This window comes from Rutidosis leptorrhynchoides, chromosome 1 (assembly GCF_046630445.1).
Source record: "Rutidosis leptorrhynchoides isolate AG116_Rl617_1_P2 chromosome 1, CSIRO_AGI_Rlap_v1, whole genome shotgun sequence".
Lineage (NCBI taxonomy): Eukaryota > Viridiplantae > Streptophyta > Magnoliopsida > Asterales > Asteraceae > Rutidosis > Rutidosis leptorrhynchoides.
In genome coordinates, this window is record NC_092333.1 from 559,972,624 (window position 1) to 559,991,134 (window position 18,511).

Genomic DNA, 18,511 nt, shown 5'->3' on the forward strand with positions numbered 1-18,511 from the left:
TCCCGAACGACCCGCTCTGATACCAATTGTTGGAAGCTTCAACGAGCCCAACACACCCACTATAGAGGACCTAGACTATACTAGACTCACTACACCAACACTTTGACGTTGGTTAGCCTTTAATTTTATAAATCCTTAGTGCACAATGTACTTAGGCGACAGTGTCGACCATATATCTTTAGGCGGTATAACCGACCATGTATTACTTAGGCGGCAGAGCCGACCATATAATAAGAACAACAAAAGTGCACTAAGAACTTAAACACAAACTAAGGCTTGATCGGGAAACTTAACAAAAACACTTATATTAAATTACAATTACAATATTACTTACAAGCTTTCTCTTCTCTACTTTCGCTAACTCACACTCTTCTTCTCTTTTTCACAACTCACTTCTTATTTCACTCTCACAACTTCACACAACACAAATGAAATCTCCTCACATATTTATACTACTCCATGGAACATTCTAGAACCTAGATATTTCCATGGATATATAAATATCTAGATATTTCTACAACCTACAAATATCTAGATTTTTCTTTTACATTTCAATTTCTAGATTTTTCTCTCATATTCTAATATCTAGATATTTTCTTATACATATTAATATCTAGATATTTTACCCATATACATTTACTAATTCCATATTATTCTAAATTTGCATTGTATTTTAACATAACAAACCAATTAACTAAGCCAACATACTAAAACTGAACGAAGACATTTTTGTTGTTTTACTGCGTTTTTTGCTGTTTTTTTCTGCTGTAATGATATGCTGAATTTATGGATCTCTATCCTATATTTTGCTTGTTTGGTTCTGCAGTTTGATTGATCATGTTTAAGTGCTGTTTTGGTGCAGTTTGATTGGTGGTTTACTGCTGCAGTTTTGCTACCATTTTTGGTTGTTTTGCTCGCCAATTTATGTGTTGTTTTGGTGCTTCAAATGTGCTGTTTTTCTGCACTTCAAAGGGTTGTAAGATTTTTTTGTTACTATGTAGATCTTGCAGTTTGAGCAAGCCTTCTAAGACCATTCTCAACGGGCTCCGCCCTCACACTTCTTGAGCCCCGCCCTCGAGGACACCATTGACATTGGTGTGCGCTCACTCCTTCCTCATCCGCCCTCAAGAGCTCCGCCCTCTTTTCTTTCTTCACCATGCAGTTTTGAGGACGGGGAATTTGTTCTCTCTCTTACTTTTGAGCTTTATTTACTTGTACCAATACCATTAACAACTTGTACATTAATTAATTAATTAATTTTGTGGGTATGTGATGAGGAGGAAGAATGTCATGGTTGGTAGTTGTGTGTGATGGGGAGTAAGTGAAAAATAAATGGAGAGAGAAAGCTTATGTGGCGCTGATGTGGCCGTGTGTCCTGAGGAGGAAGTGCGTCATGGTTGGGAATGGTCTAGATAAATTTTTTTTCTTGTCAGGGTAAATTATGTAGGTTTTTGCTGTTTAAAAGTAAAATGATAATTAATGGTTGAAAAATCACGAGTTGTATACCAAATTTGATCTTTTTGATAAAAAAAAATAAAAATAGAATATATATAACACTGTTAAAAGAAGAACTGAAATTGAAGGTGGAGGTGGGAGTGGTGGCCGGGCACTAAACATGTGGTTATTCCATTCTCAAGGGTTATGGCTTAAAGTAAGAACTTTCTACCAATTTCTTTTTAACCTATTTGAATCCAATTTTCAAATCAAAATGATGCTAAAAGAGTGAACATCCACCTTGTATTTATTACCTAAAAGACAAGAGTGGGCATGAGCATACCCTTTATCAAATATATTAGTTACATTTCAAATCATCTTAGAATTTATTCAACTCCATCATCTATGACGTTTGGATCTTGATTTTACATTCGTTTTAATCTTTACTGGACACATATTTTGTGGTGTAATTGGTGATGGAATCAGAAATTTCTTTTACCGGTGGCGAATTTTTAAATTTTTAAGAACGTTCACATTTACTGCAATTTTTTTGGACAAAATATAGAGACTTTTGGGTAATATTTGGAGGATTTTGTACAAAATATGGAGGCCTTAGGGCCAGGGCCGGTCAAACTTTGGTCAACGTTTTTGCATACCCCGGACGAAATGATTATAAAATGCCCCTAACAGTTACGCAAACATATATCTTTATGAGATTTAAACTATGGGTATTAATATTTTTATTTCGAAATGATGCCCCTAACCGCGTGATGCCCCGGGCCGTCGCCCGCTTCGCCCATAGCCTTAGCCGGCCCTGCTTAGGGCAATATATATATGAAGACTTCGGAGGCAAGTTATGGACACTTTGCATGGAGACAAAATATGAAAATCCAAAATTATAGGTCTGAAAATTTTAAATCCACTGAGGGCGGGAATGGTCACAAAATTAAGGGCGAATCTAGGTATAGATCCCTGGGGTCACGGAGCACTACTAATTTAAAATTTTTTTAGTAGAAATTACATTTTAAATTGTACAAGACACTACTAAATTTAACCGTAGGACCCCATATATTTTTCAAATTTATAGTTTTCTTTTAAATTGTATCAGACACTACTAAATTTAACAACTCGAACCCCATAAAATATTCGAATTTGTAGCTTTTTAAAGGCAAATTATTATTAAAATAACATTTAAATATAATTAGTACTGAACAAAATTTTAGGACCCCATGCCTCATAATCCTGGAATCGTCACTGCACATAATCCCAACTAGGCAAACTTAACAGGTAACATGGTTAGAGAAATTTTCATCCGTTTATGTTGTTTACCGTTTACATTTATAGTTGACAATGGCTATAGCTGATATGCATCATGCATGTAAAGAAAAAAATAACTCGTAATGGTAACATCAACAAAGCATCAATATATACCGACTCAGGGGCGGAAGATAAGGTATAGTGGAAGGGGCAGTTGCCCCACCTGGCATTTAGTGTACAACTAACCCTTCTATGTTAAGTGGGCTTTAAAAAACTTTTATACATATATTTATGGGTTTATCTATTTAACATTAAAAGCCCAAGTACAAAAAATAGCTCAGCCCAATAATACAAAAGCTAACAGTGTAATCTTAGATTCCTCACATGGCAAAGATCCATTGTTCTTATCTAACCTACAAATCAAAAACGAAAATTATTTCAAAAGCGGAGTCAAGATTTAAGATTCGTGATATCACAAAAAAATATTAAAAATATTTATAGTAACAAAAATTAAGAAAAAATGACGAGATACACTTTCTCAAAGTGTTGGGATGAAATACACTTTCTTTCACAAAAACTGCAAAAATACACCAGGTCTAAACATTGTTCGAACAAATTCATGTTCGAACCTAGTGCATGGGTCCAAAAAACTCCGTTGACCGATAAAAATAGAACAACGAACATGGCTTGAACACGACCATATTCAAACCTGTGGTTGTTGTTCAAATGCGAGTTAAAAATACAAGGAGTTCGAACTCATAGAGTGTTTTTTTCCATATCTGATTACTTGTTTGTACGATCGTACTAAAACCGGACAACGGATAAAATACAAGTGCAAAACTTTATCGCGTTAATGATGAACGGCTTAACTGAACGATGCTCTCCGATTAACGATGATTTACTGGATTCAAATGTAGCTCGAGTTCGGTCCAGTTTTCTTGCTTAGTCATCTAATGAGAGGGAAACACCTCTAAAGTGAGAAAGTATCCGAGCTCAAACAATGATTTCAGTGTCTTAATAACGGAGGCTCAAGTAGCATATCTATAGACAAAGTCTAAGGATTAACCTCCATATGACACACGTCATAACCTGATTGGCCAGTAACCCCTTATGATTTGGAGGTGACTAATCATGTCCTTAAATATTTGGAACTTGATGCTTACATGTCTCGTTGATGAATGACACATGTTGCCACGCCATATAAATGTCTTACGCGCTAACCACGATCTGTGAGACGATTCTTATGCGCTATCCGGTCTAACACAACCATAGTTTTATGGTCTTTATTTTACGTTTATGATTAATTTGCTATCGGTTACTCTTGACTTAAAAGAGTGAACCGTGGCTTATACTCTTGACTAAAATGGTTGACATGAAAAGAGCATTTAATTGTTTCTCTTCAGTTACTCTAATTTAGACTTCCACTCAATCTTAATAGTTAAGTCTAGCAAGTAGATATATATGTATCAATGCATTATTATCATATTCTTATCATTTATTTATATATATAAATATAATAATATATCATTTGTTTATCATTTATCATTAATTAATATTTATTTTATAATTATCATATACTATACTTAAGAAATTTTATAATTACCTATACCTATCTTTATAGAATACAAATGCTATTGATCGTTATATGCTATCACGTGGTGCTGCTTTTTTAAAATTTACTAGCCTTTAAGAGCCCGTGCGTTGCACGGCAACTCTTAATCAAACAAAGTATAAACGTACATATTATATCAATTTACGGTATGATAAAAATAGTATGATAACTAATCCATGAACATAATGAGTTGAGTATAATCCGTGACATGGCACATATCCTAAATATGATAAGTACAGTACATCCTCAATACAATTAAGGCGAAATACGTACTGCATGACTATTGTATACAAATTCTGCTCATTAGTGCAAGCGTTAACAAACTGACTACTTTTTGTCGGCTACGAAACAGTACACTATGAACAATAATACTCAAAAGAACCAACAGTTGACTTAATGATATGAAGGTACAAAGAATTATAAAAAGCAAAACTACCCCTTTATTCAGTTCTGATGTTCATTCCATTATCATTTGTTGAACATGAATATTTAAATTGTTAACAGTGAATCCAAACCGAGCATAATAACTTAAATCGAAACAAACGAAGAACGAAATGTAAAGAAAGCCATACCATATTATTTCGGCCGTTAAGCACCTTTAGAATTAGTATGACCAAGAAATCAACAGAGTCTAACGATGAACCGATTATAAGACGCACCCCAAAGGGTGTAATAACAAATATGATCATCTGATATGTCCAAAGTCAACCTGAGTTTAAGAAAAAAAATCAAATACCAATTATGCAAACCAAATCTAATCCTAAACACCAATTAGCTACAGTTGTTTACTCAACAATTATACGAATCAACATATGTAATTTTCTTAAAAACAACCATACACAATACACATATATCAACATAGAAACAGAAATACATACAATTAACATGATCAGATTAAACTAACTAAAATCAATATTTGTTCAAAAATAAAATTAAGTTAAACAAAACAGAGAACGGTTCATTCTTTACCATTATGAATTGGAAATAAAGCATCAACCGAAAAAGAAGACTGCGACGAAAATTCGAAGCATAAGAAAGCATTAACTAACAAATCGGACAAATGTAACTGTAAATCGTCTTGCGAAGCTGGCGTAACTACCACCATCGACAACAGCAGACACATGCCCAACGAAACAACCATCGGTGCAGACAAATAAAAAAAAGCCTTGATAAGCGACTAAGAAGGAAGCGAAAAAATGCATCAAAAAACAATAGCAATATTCAGCATGCTGTAAAAATAATAATCACAAAGGGTATTATAACGATGTCACATAACAATAAAGGAGCAAAACAACAAAAGTGTGAATAATACCGAATAAAGTAGGAAAAATACCTTTACAAATCGTGGCTCCGTTGTTCCTTTTAATTCGGGTCCACTGAACTAAACAATTGCAATCAAGCACTTCTTAGATTCTAATCGTCAACACTAAATAGCAGTTTCAAAGCCCATCAATATAATTCGGAACTCATTGTATATGTCGAATCTAAATGGTAGTTTGTGTACTTGTTCCTTGCAAATTTCCTTCAAGATATAATACGAATAGAATCTATGCCCCACAACTCAATTTCAATATTTTGGCTAAAGGAGCCGGAGTCAAATGGGTTTAAGATGACAAACAACTTAGAATTTAATAATTAGTGCATTCAACTTTTACAACCTTTTATACTTTTCTATCAGAAAAAAATTATGTTATTGTGACAACAATGTCCAAAGGCAAGTTCTTAAAATCATTTATCAAATGAAGAGTATTGATAACATAACACAACTATATAATTGAAAACGAAATACTACTTGAGGCTTCAAAGATGACTAAATTTTTTTTAAAGCATTAACAACAAAAAATCTTTGAAAGTCATTACCTCAATTCTTGAAAATTATAGCTTAAATTTATTTTTTAAATAAAGGATAGTTGAAAATTATGTTGAAAAGGACATGGATAGAAATAGTCATCGTCCAGTTGGGTAGGGTAATATGTTATTTGCGAGCTCTGATTTATTCACCAACACTACATCAGGCCCATGTATCTAAAACTCTATTTCTACATATTTCATAAACACAAAGATCATATGATCAATTTAATAGAGTACACATATGAAAAGAAAATGGTAGAAACTCACCTTTATAAAACAGCTTCAGATGAAATATGAACACAATCAATTAGAAATATATATCTCCCGTAACACCAAAAAATTCATACATATCACTTCCAAATCCATAAGCGCATTTGGTCACGAAATCAAATTTACAACATAACTTGTCAATCAAACACCTAACACTAATTTTTAATACCAAATCTGCATCATCAAAATTACGATTTAAAACAACATATAATAGTAATAGTTAAGATTAATTAAAAAGTTAATTACAGATACAAACCTGCAACATCACCGTTGTTATCGTAGCAGTATACCAATAAGGTTACCACACTACCTAACTGGGAACTGACTGCAAGCCATCTGCAAGAGGAAGGAAGATACAAAAACAACAATGAAAACAACAAACAACAGAAAGAAAATGAACGAATGATGAACATACCATAACCAACAGACAATGCACCCTCAACCTGAAAAAAAACAGAACTTGAACTCTTGGTAATAGCAACTTTTGTTGAAGAAAACAAAGATTACTTGAAAATAAAGATTGTCTGAAAATAAAGAGCGGTATCAAGTGGGATTAAAACAAACTTAAAAAGGCAATCAGAATGGAGGAAAAAGATACAATCTGGTAGAATACTTTGCAGGTTCATCAACGTTATCATATAAACAAAGTGAAACTCTTAGTATTTTTCACTGAATTTAGAGCAACATAACAAATTAGTGGTTATCAATTTACATACCTTCACATTTTTAACAGCCCGGTTGCTTCATAAGAAATGAGTAAAGCCGCTACAACAACCCTAACCAAAAAGCAAAACAACTTGGTTATTACTGATCGACATATCTGCATATGGTATAATGAAATTCGTTCGAAAAGGATTCAAAATTAGGCAAAGCCACTACAATTTATCCTCAATACCTAATCAGCTTGGTACGTTGGAATTAATCCCTCTAACTACATAAATGTAAGACATTCAAACCTGATGGAGCTTGAACTGAACCTAAGCAAGAAAATTACCAAATTCATCCATTATAAATCGATGAACTTAACAATATGAATATGTAAGTTACAAATTTTACAATTAAAAAACATAAACAGATAGAACATGGAACTTACAAACGACGTTTAACGGGTCAAGCCATCTTCTTAAGCCCTTCAACCAACCAAAAAATCTCAATTTATAAATGTAAGCCCCAATATCTCAATTTATGATATTCCCAACTAAACACGCATACCAAAAAATCAAAAAAGAAAAAGTCAAAAACAGAATTTAAAAGGGTCAAAATCAAACCTTTTGATGATCTTTGGGGATCCCATAATGCCAGAACTATTATAATAGATATGAGAAACTAACACCTGCATAGACAGATCCATTGCTCGTGTTACCTGTGCCGTATAAAATTATGGCAGCATTAAGGCATGATCATCGGTGAATATGATGTTGGGGTTTTTTCAGTTGCGAAGAGAGAGAGAAAGAGAGAGAGAGGGTTTGGTTCCGTTTTCTATTCGTGAAGACTGATAATGAAGGAATTGACATTTTTACTGGGCCACGTGTATTTTTTAGGGTGATTATCATTAATTAGGAGCCTTAATCCTGTGATTAACAGAATAAAAAGCCAGACCTTTTCTGCATCAGATGATGATGCTTGAAGGTGATGATTTCTCTGATTTACAGCACATTTGTAATCCAGAATTCCTTAATTCCATGTTCTTAGTTGTAGCTTCTGCTTCATAAAAAAAGATCAAATTTGTGTCAGATCTAAAATAATGCATATGACCAATAAAGATCAAAATTATGATCTTGGTTCGTATAACCTATGCACATTAACAGCCCTACTAAACAACAGAATTGCTACACAAATATACGTAATAACTTCAGCATTACAAAACGAATAATTCAGATTTACGAAAATAAAACTGAAACATACCATGATTAAAGTAGCAATCTCTCTGTTATGCCCATCAACATGAAGCAATGTACTTCTATCGCTATAAAACTGACGAAGATGATCAGGGTATGTTTGTAGCTCCTGATAATAAAGCCTTGCGAACTACCTTCCATCCTAAAATCACACTGAAACCCTGTTTAACAACTTAAATCATGTAAACCTGAGATGCGTAACTGGTAAGTGTAATGGCAATCGAAAGTGACAATCGAACACCATAGACGGTGTGACTAAACAGTCAGACTACAAATGATTGATGTATAATTAAAAGAAAAAATTACCTCATATCTGAACCAGCAAGCTTCTTTGCATCTGCAGGCCTACTCGTAAGCTTCTTTGTCCTGTAAAATACCTTGCATCAGTGTTGTATAATCAGGCCTGGGGACAAATTGCCATAACTTAGTGACCCAAACAGATTTCTCAAAAATAAAATTACCTCATATCTGAACCAGGTTGTGTTTGCACATGCAGGCCTACTCGCAAGCTTTAGTAGAGTGAATGTTTTTTTTTCACAATAATACCTCACCCCTTTTAGCCCGATGTCGTATTAAATCCCTGAACCTTTCTCTTCTGCACATATAACAAACAACTATAACATATGGTCCAAATCCAAAACACAATAGAAACATCATCGCTCAACATTTTGAGATGGAAAAATGGACATGTCAGAATCAAAAATACAAATAGGAAAGTGTGCTTTTTACCATACAAACTGTAAATCCCATTAGAAACAAAATTCACATATGTTGTAGTGTCTTATTTAATCAAAATATAAACAGCTAGTTAGATCACATAACTTTACCACTACATTCTACAAAGTCCAAACATATTCCGTTTAATCAAACAAATCGGGTATAAACATATAAATAATGATTGTAAAAAGAGGGAATTATCATCCACATATTCAGTACCTTATCAAGTTAGGTGTTTGAGGAATTCATGGATTTATGATAATGATCAAAGGTGACATTTTTTTTATATTATATTATAATTATATTAAATTAAAACAAAATAATACAATGAACTTTAGAATTCAACTAAATCTGGTGTACCTGAAGGTGTCAATCAACGAAATCATAATTAAATTACTTTAGTCTTCTAGACAATTGATCTGATCAAGGGACCAAAAATTAAAACCTTAAATACGATGATAATTCGGCGTCAATCAATTAAGCCCTAATTAAATTATGATTATCTGAGTTTCGAAAGGATCGGTTTGAACGTTCGTCATTCGCCGCCAGATGTATTTACCGGATAAAATTGCAGGTCGACGAAAGTTGGGTATATTTTATAAGATTAGTACCGTTGGGTGTTAAAAATTCATCCGGATAATTTAGGGATGCCGGCGATCAACCACACCTTTTCAATCGGCATAATTGACGGAAGGATCGGTGTTGAAGGAGAAGTGGGATTTGTTGTTTGTTGTGTTTCCGGTGAAAAATGCAGTTCGGCGGTTGAAGGAAATGGAAAAAAGGGAGAGGAATCGCTGAATCGTTGAGTTGAAACATAATGTGGAACGGAGGGTTTTCCTTAATTTTAAATGGTTTAATTAAAAAAAAAAAGGAAAATCAGAGAAGCTAGACACGTGGCGTATGGAAAATTTATGGGAAATGTGGGTCTGACACATTGGATGTAAGCATCATGCTTTATGTGAGGAAGGGATTCTCACAAACAGTGGAGAATAATAATTGAGATACAAAATTTGGTTTTTATTATTAATAACTCATAACTCATAACTTATTAAATTAAGATCATTTGTTTAAATTATTATTTTAATATTGATCATTAATTAGCAATTATATGTTAATCAACGATCACTCAATCAGCTATAAACATTTATGTACTTTCTTCATACTATTTTATTGTAAATATTGATAAGGTATCTAAGAGATATTGACCTTGATTTGGATTGATGCCTGATATGTGACAACGCATTATAATCTATCGAACATATCTTATTGGAATGCAACACTTCGCGTGACATTGGAATCAAGTTTATCTTTGGTGGAACAAATCTTCAAGCATAACCGATGATAACCTCAGTTCAATTTTTAATTTGGGTCGAGGGAATCATAGATCGTTAGAAGGTCACAAGACTTGGCAAGCGGTAAATGTGACGATCGCTCCAAATCCATATGGACGAACACGTCATTCATTGATTTCATTGCGAGGTATTTGACCTCTATATGATACGTTTTGTAAACATTGCATTTTTTTCAAAAGGTACACAATAAATGAATATCAATTTCTAAGGTTTTCAACGTTTGATGATTTCTACATATAGACAATCACCATAAATAATAGTTTACCATAATACATTCGTTGACAATGAAGTCAAAATAAGATACACGGTGATGATTTTGTGAATGCAAAGTTTTCTTGAATAAAGCATGTATGACTCCATGCACATAACTTGTATCACATATAAGCAAACAGCGGAAGACTTCTAGAAACCTGAGAATAAACATGCTTAAAAGTGTCAACAAAAAGGTTGGTGAGTTCATAGTTTTAATGTTGCGCATAATCTGTATATAAAGGTGGATCACAAGATTTCAGTTGTTCAATCCAGAAACGTTTATCAAAATATTCTACGAAATTGAGCACCCTGGTAACTAAACTTAACGTATATATAATTTGTACCCTTTGTATAATCATCTTAATAATACACACAAACCAACGTGTACGCTTCTCAAATAGCATACGTCCGTTAAAAGGCTAGTGCTCTAACTCGGACGGGAATATCAAGCCCTATGGATCCATATACTACTACTCGCGCCCACCAGTTCTTATAACTGGCAGTTAACAGTTACCAAAGCTAAGGGATTTTCGGTTCAAACTCAGTGTAGAATTTAGTATGTACTTGTATCCATTGCGTTTAAAATAAAATGCATGTATTCTCAGCCCAAAACTATAGATTGCAAAAGCAATTAAAAAGGGAGCAAATGAAACTCACCTTAGCAGCATATAAAGTCGTTCACCAAAATGTGATCGAAAATCGGATTACCAAATAATTGTAGATCTCAACCTAGAGAACATATGTTGGTCAATAAATGTCTATTAAGCTAGGTCAGGTCATAGTATATCACAATCCTAATGCTCGAGATCGACATACAAAAGTTATCCAAAGTCGTTTCAAAAAGTCAATTTTGACAGTTGTTTAACAAAACGAGACGTACCTTATATAAGGATTCATTTACTCGGTTGGTAATATTCAAAAATCCAATTTATCAATCTCGTAAACAAGTTGTTTAAATCTTAATTGCAGATTCAAAAGCAATTTCAATTAACGTCAATCATAATTCAGTTGATCATATATTTTAATCCGTTCATCGAATTTATTCGATATCTAAATGAAAAGTTATTGAATTTTCGCCAGCTTTCCGAAAACATGTATATCATATACCTTTTACCAGTAATATATGTATTTAATTCGTGATTCATTATAAACTGTTTAACGACGAAATTTAGTATACAAGTATGTATAAATATATATTCGAGCACTAGACATGGATACACTATTAATATATAATAGATAAGATATAAATGCTTACATATCAATATTGTGATTTAATATTGTAGGAAGGTACGTAGACGTAACGGAGATGATAAACACTAGATTTGATTCACAAATATACCCCCGAACATTACCCATAATGAAATGCCCCGTTCTTATTGATTAAAAACGTTCCATATTAATTAATTTCGTTGCGAGGTTTTGACCTCTATATGAGACGTTTTTCAAAGACTGCATTCATTTTAAAACAAACCATAACCTTTATTTCGTCAATAAAGGTTTAAAAAGCTTTACGTAGATTATCAAATAATGATAATCTATAATATCCTATTTACACACGACCATTACATAATGGTTTACAATACAAATATGTTACAACGAAAAAAAAATTCTTGAATGCAGTTTTTACACAATGTCATACAAGTATGGACTCCAAATCTCGTCCTTATTTAAGTATGCAACAGTGGAAGCTCTTAATAATCACCTGAGAATAAACATGCTTATAATGTCAACAAAAATGTTGGTGAGTTATAGGTTTAACCTATATATTATCAAATCATAATAATAGACTACAAGATTTCATATTTCAATACATATCCCATACATAGAGATAAAAATCATTCATATGGTGAACACCTGGTAACCGACATTAACAAGATGCATATTTAAGAATATCCCCATCATTCCGGGACACCCTTCGGATATGATATAAATTTTGAAGTACTAAAGCATCCGGTACTTTGGATGGGGTTTGTTAGGCCCAATAGATCTATCTTTAGGATTCGCGTCAATTAGGGTGTCTGTTCCCTAATTCTTAGATTACCAGACTTAATAAAAAGGGGCATATTCGATTTCGATAATTCAACCATAGAATGTAGTTTCACGTACTTGTGTCTATTTTGTAAATCATTTATAAAACCTGCATGTATTCTCATCCCAAAAATATTAGATTTTAAAAGTGGGACTATAACTCACTTTCACAGATTTTTACTTCGTCGGGAAGTAAGACTTGGCCACTGTTCAATTCACGAACCTATAACAAATATGTACATATATATCAAAGTATGTTCAAAATATATTTACAACACTTTTAATACATTTTGATGTTTTAAGTTTATTAAGTCAGCTGTCCTCGTTAGTAACCTACAACTAGTTGTCCACAGTTAGATGTACAGAAATAAATCGATATATATTATCTTGAATCAATCCACGACCCAGTGTATACATATCTCAGTATTGATCACAACTCAAACTATATATATTTTGGAATCAACCTCAACCCTGTATAGCTAAATCCAATATTCACATATAGAGTGTCTATGGTTGTTCCGAAATATATATAGATGTGTCAACATGATAGGTCAAAACATTGTATACGTGTCTATGGTATCTCAAGATTACATAATATACAATACAAGTTGATTAAGTTATGGTTGGAATAGATTTGTTACCAATTTTCACGTAGCTAAAATGAGAAAAATTATCCAATCTTGTTTTACCCATAACTTCTTCATTTTAAATCCGTTTTGAGTGAATCAAATTGCTATGGTTTCATATTGAACTCTATTTTATGAATCTAAACAGAAAAAGTACAGGTTTATAGTCAGAAATATAAGTTACAAGTCGTTTTTGTAAAGGTAGTCATTTCAGTCGAAAGAACGACGTCTAGATGACCATTTTAGAAAACATACTTCCACTTTGAGTTTAACCATGATTTTTGGATATAGTTTCATGTTCATAATAAAAATCATTTTCCCAGAATAAAAACTTTTAAATCAAAGTTTATCATAGTTTTTAATTAACTAACCCAAAACAGCCCGCGGTGTTACTACGACGGCGTAAATCCGGTTTTACGGTATTTTTCGTGTTTCCAGGTTTTAAATCATTAAGTTAGCATATCATATAGATATAGAACATATGTTTAGTTGATTTTAAAAGTCAAGTTAGAAGGATTAACTTTTATTTGCGAACAAGTTTAGAATTAACTAAACTATGTTCTAGTGATTACAAGTTTAAACCTTCGAATTAGATAGCTTTATATGTATGAATCGAATGATGTTATGAACATCATTACTACCTAAAGTTCCTTGGATAAACCTACTGGAAATGAGAAAAATAGATCTAGCTTCAAAGGATCCTTGGATGGCTTGAAAGTTCTTGAAGCAGAATCATGACACGAAAACAATTTCAAGTAAGATTTCCACTCGAAATAAGATTGTTATAGTTATAGAAATTGAATTAAAGTTTGAATATGATTATTACCTTGTATTAGAAAGATAACCTACTGTAAGTAACAAAGGTTTCTTGATCTTGGATGATTACTTGGAATGGATTTAGAAAACTTGGAAGTAAACTTGCAATCTTGGAAGTATTCTTGATTTTATGAAACTAGAACTTTTGGAATTTATGAAGAACACTTAGAACTTGAAGATAGAACTTGAGAGAGATCAATTAGATGAAGAAAATTGAAGAATGAAAGTGTTTGTAGGTGTTTTTGGTCGTTGGTGTATGGATTAGATATAAAGGATATGTAATTTTGTTTTCATGTAAATAAGTCATGAATGATTACTCATATTTTTGTAATTTTATGAGATATTTCATGCTAGTTGCCAAATGATGGTTCCCACATGTGTTATATGACTCACATGGGTTGCTAAAAGCTGATCATTGGAGTGTATATACCAATAGTACATACATCTAAAAGCTGTGTATTGTACGAGTACGAATACGGGTGCATACGAGTAGAATTGATGATGAAACTGAACGAGGATGTAATTCTAAGCATTTTTGTTAAGTAGAAGTATTTTGATAAGTGTCTTGAAGTGTTTCAAAAGTGTATGAATACATATTAAAACACTACATGTATATACATTTTAACTGAGTCGTTAAGTCATCGTTAGTCGTTACATGTAAATGTTGTTTTGAAACCTTTAGGTTAACGATCTTGTTAAATGTTGTTAACCCATTGTTTATTATAACAAATGAGATGTTAAATTGTTATATTATCATGATATTATGATATATAATATATCTTAGTATGATATATATACAGTTAAATGTCGTTACAACGATAATCGTTACATATATGTCTCGTTTCGAAATCATTAAGTTAGTAGTCTTATTTTTACATATGTATTTCATTGTTAATACACTTAATAATATATTTACTTATCATTTAACATAATTAACCAAGTGTATCAATATCTTAATATGATTCATATGTACCTAGTAAGACGTTGTTATAACGATAATCGTTATATATATCGTTTTCGAGTTTCTTAATTTAATAGTCTCATTTTTATGTATATAACTCATTGTTAAAATACCTAATGAGATACATACTTATAATAAAATCATGTTAACTATATATATAACCATATATATGTCATCGTATAGTTTTTACAAGTTTTAACGTTCGTGAATCACCGGTCAACTTGGGTGGTCAATTGTCTATATGAAACCTATTTCAATTAATCAAGTCTTAAAAAGTTTGATTGCTTAACATGTTGGAAACACTTAATCGTGTAAATAACAATTTCATTTAATATATATATAAACATGGAAAAGTTCGGGTCACTACAGTACCTACCCGTTAAATAAATTTCGTCCCGAAATTTTAAGCAGTTGGAGGTGTTGACGTATCTTCTGGAAATAAATGCGGGTATTTCTTCTTCATCTGATCTTCACGCTCCCAGGTGAACTAGGGTCCTTTACGAGCATTCCATCGATCCTTAACAATCGGTATCTTGTTTTGTTTAAGTCTCTTAACCTCACGATCCATTATTTCGACGGGTTCTTCAATGAATTGAAGTTTTTCATTGATTTGGATTTCGTCCAACGGAATAGTGAGATCTTCTTTAGCAAAACATTTCTTCAAATTTGAGACGTGTAAAGTGTTATGTACAGCCGCGAGTTGTTGAGGTAGCTCCAGTTGGTAAGCTACTGGTCTGACACGATCTATAATCTTGAATGGTCCAATGTACCTTGAATTTAGTTTCCCCCGTTTTCCAAATCGAACAACGCCTTTCCAAGGTGAAACCTTAAGCATGACCATTTCTCCAATTTCAAACTCTATATCTTTTCTTTTACTGTCTGCGTAGCTCTTTTGTCGACTCTGGGCGGTTTTCAATCTTTGTTGAATTTGGATGATTTTCTCGGTAGTTTCTTGTATTATCTCCGGACCCGTAATCTGTCTATCCCCCACTTCACTCCAACAAATCGGAGACCTGCACTTTCTACCATAAAGTACTTCAAACGGCGCCATCTCAATGCATGAATGGTAGCTGTTGTTGTAGGAAAATTCTGCTAACGGTAGATGTCGATCCCAACTGTTTCCGAAATCAATAACACATGCTCATAGCATGTCTTCAAGCGTTTGTATCGTCCTTTCGCTCTGCCCATCAGTTTGTGGATGATAGGCAGTACTCATGTCTAGACGAGTTCCTAATGCTTGCTGTAATGTCTGCCAGAATCTTGAAATAAATCTGCCATCCCTATCAGAGATAATAGAGATTGGTATTCCATGTCTGGAGACGACTTCCTTCAAATACAGTCGTGCTAACTTCTCCATCTTGTCATCTTCTCTTATTGGCAGGAAGTGTGCTGATTTGGTGAGACGGTCAACTATTACCCAAATAGTATCAAAACCACTTGCAGTCCTTGGCAATTTAGTGATGAAATCCATGGTAATGTTTTCCCATTTCCATTCCGGGATTTCGAGTTGTTGAAGTAGACATGATGGTTTCTAATGCTCAGCTTTGACCTTAGAACACGTCAAACATTCTCCTACGTATTTAGCAACATCGGCTTTCATACCCGGCCACCAAAAATGTTTCTTGAGATCCTTGTACATCTTCCCCGTTCCAGGATGTATTGAGTATCTGGTTTTATGAGTTTCTCTAAGTACCATTTATCTCATTTCTCCAAATTTTGGTACCCAAATCCTTTCAGCCCTATACCGGGTTTCGTCTTCCCGAATATTAAGATGCTTCTCCGATCCTTTGGGTATTTCATCCTTTAAATTTTCCTCTTTTAAAACTCCTTGTTGCGCCTCTATTATTTGAGTAGTAAGGTTATTGTGAATCATTACATTCATAGATTTTACTCGAATGGGTTCTCTGTACTTCCTGCTCAAGGCGTCGGCTACCACATTTGCCTTCCCCGGGTGGTAACGAATCTCAAAGTCGTAATCATTCAACAATTTAATCCACCTACGCTGCCTCATATTCAGTTGTTTCTGATTAAATATGTGTTGAAGACTTTTTTGGTCGGTATATATAATACTTTTGACCCCATATAAGTAGTGCCTCCAAGTCTTTAATGCAAAAACAACCGCGCCTAATTCCAAATCATGCGTCGTATAATTTTGCTCGTGAATCTTCAATTGTCTAGACGCATAAGCAATCACCTTCGTTCATTGCATTAATACACAACCGAGACCTTACTTTAATGCGTCACAATAAATCACAAAATCATCATTCCCTTCAGGCAATGACAATATAGGTGCCGTAGTTAGCTTTTTCTTCAATAACTGAAACGCTTTCTCTTGTTCATCCTTCCATTCAAATTTCTTCCCTTTATGCGTTAATGCAGTCAAGGGTTTTGCTATTCTGGAAAAGTCTTGGATGAATCTTCTGTAGTAACCAGCCAATCCTAAAAATTGGCGTATATGCTTCGGAGTTTTTGGGGTTTCCCACTTTTCAACGGTTTCGATCTTTGCCGGGTCCACCTGGATACCTTCTTTGTTCACTATGTGATCGAGGAATTGAACTTCTTCCAACCAAAATGCACACTTTAAAAACTTAGCGTACAGTTTTTCTTTCCTCAATACTTCTAACACTTTTCTCAAATGTTCTTCGTGCTCTTGATCATTCTTTGAGTAAATAAGTATGTCATCAATGAAAACAATGACAAACTTGTCAAGGTATGGTCCACACACTCAGTTCATAAGGTCCATGAACACAGCTGGTGCATTAGTTAAACCAAACGGCATGACCAAAAACTCGTAATGACCGTAACGTGTTCTGAAAGCAGTCTTTGGAATATCATCTTCTTTCACCCGCATTTGATGATATCCGGAACGTAAGTCAATCTTTGAATAAACAGACGAGCCTTGTAGTTGATCAAATAAGTCGTCGATTCTCGGTAGTGGGTAGCGGTTCTTGATGGTAAGTTTGTTCAACTCTCAGTAGTCGATACACAACCTAAATGTACCATCCTTCTTCTTGACAAACAAAACAGTAGCTCCCCATGGTGACGTGCTTGATCGAATGAAACTACGTTCTAATAGTTCTTGCAGTTGGCTTTGCAGTTCTTTCATCTCGCTGGATGCGAGTCTATAAGGAGCACGAGCTATTGGTGCAGCTTCGGGTACAAGATCTATTTGAAATTCAACAGATCGATGTGGAGGTAGTCCCAGTAATTCTTTCGGAAATACATCGGGAAATTCTTTTGCGACAAAACATCATTGATGCTCTTTTTTATTCAGTTTGTACTTTCTCGACATGTGCTAGAACAGCATAGCAACCTTTTCTTATTAGTTTTTGTGCCTTCAAATTACTAATAAGATGTAGCTTCATGTTGCCCTTTTCTCCGTACACCATTAAGGGTTCTCCTTCTTCTCGTACAATGCGAATTGCATTTTCGTAACA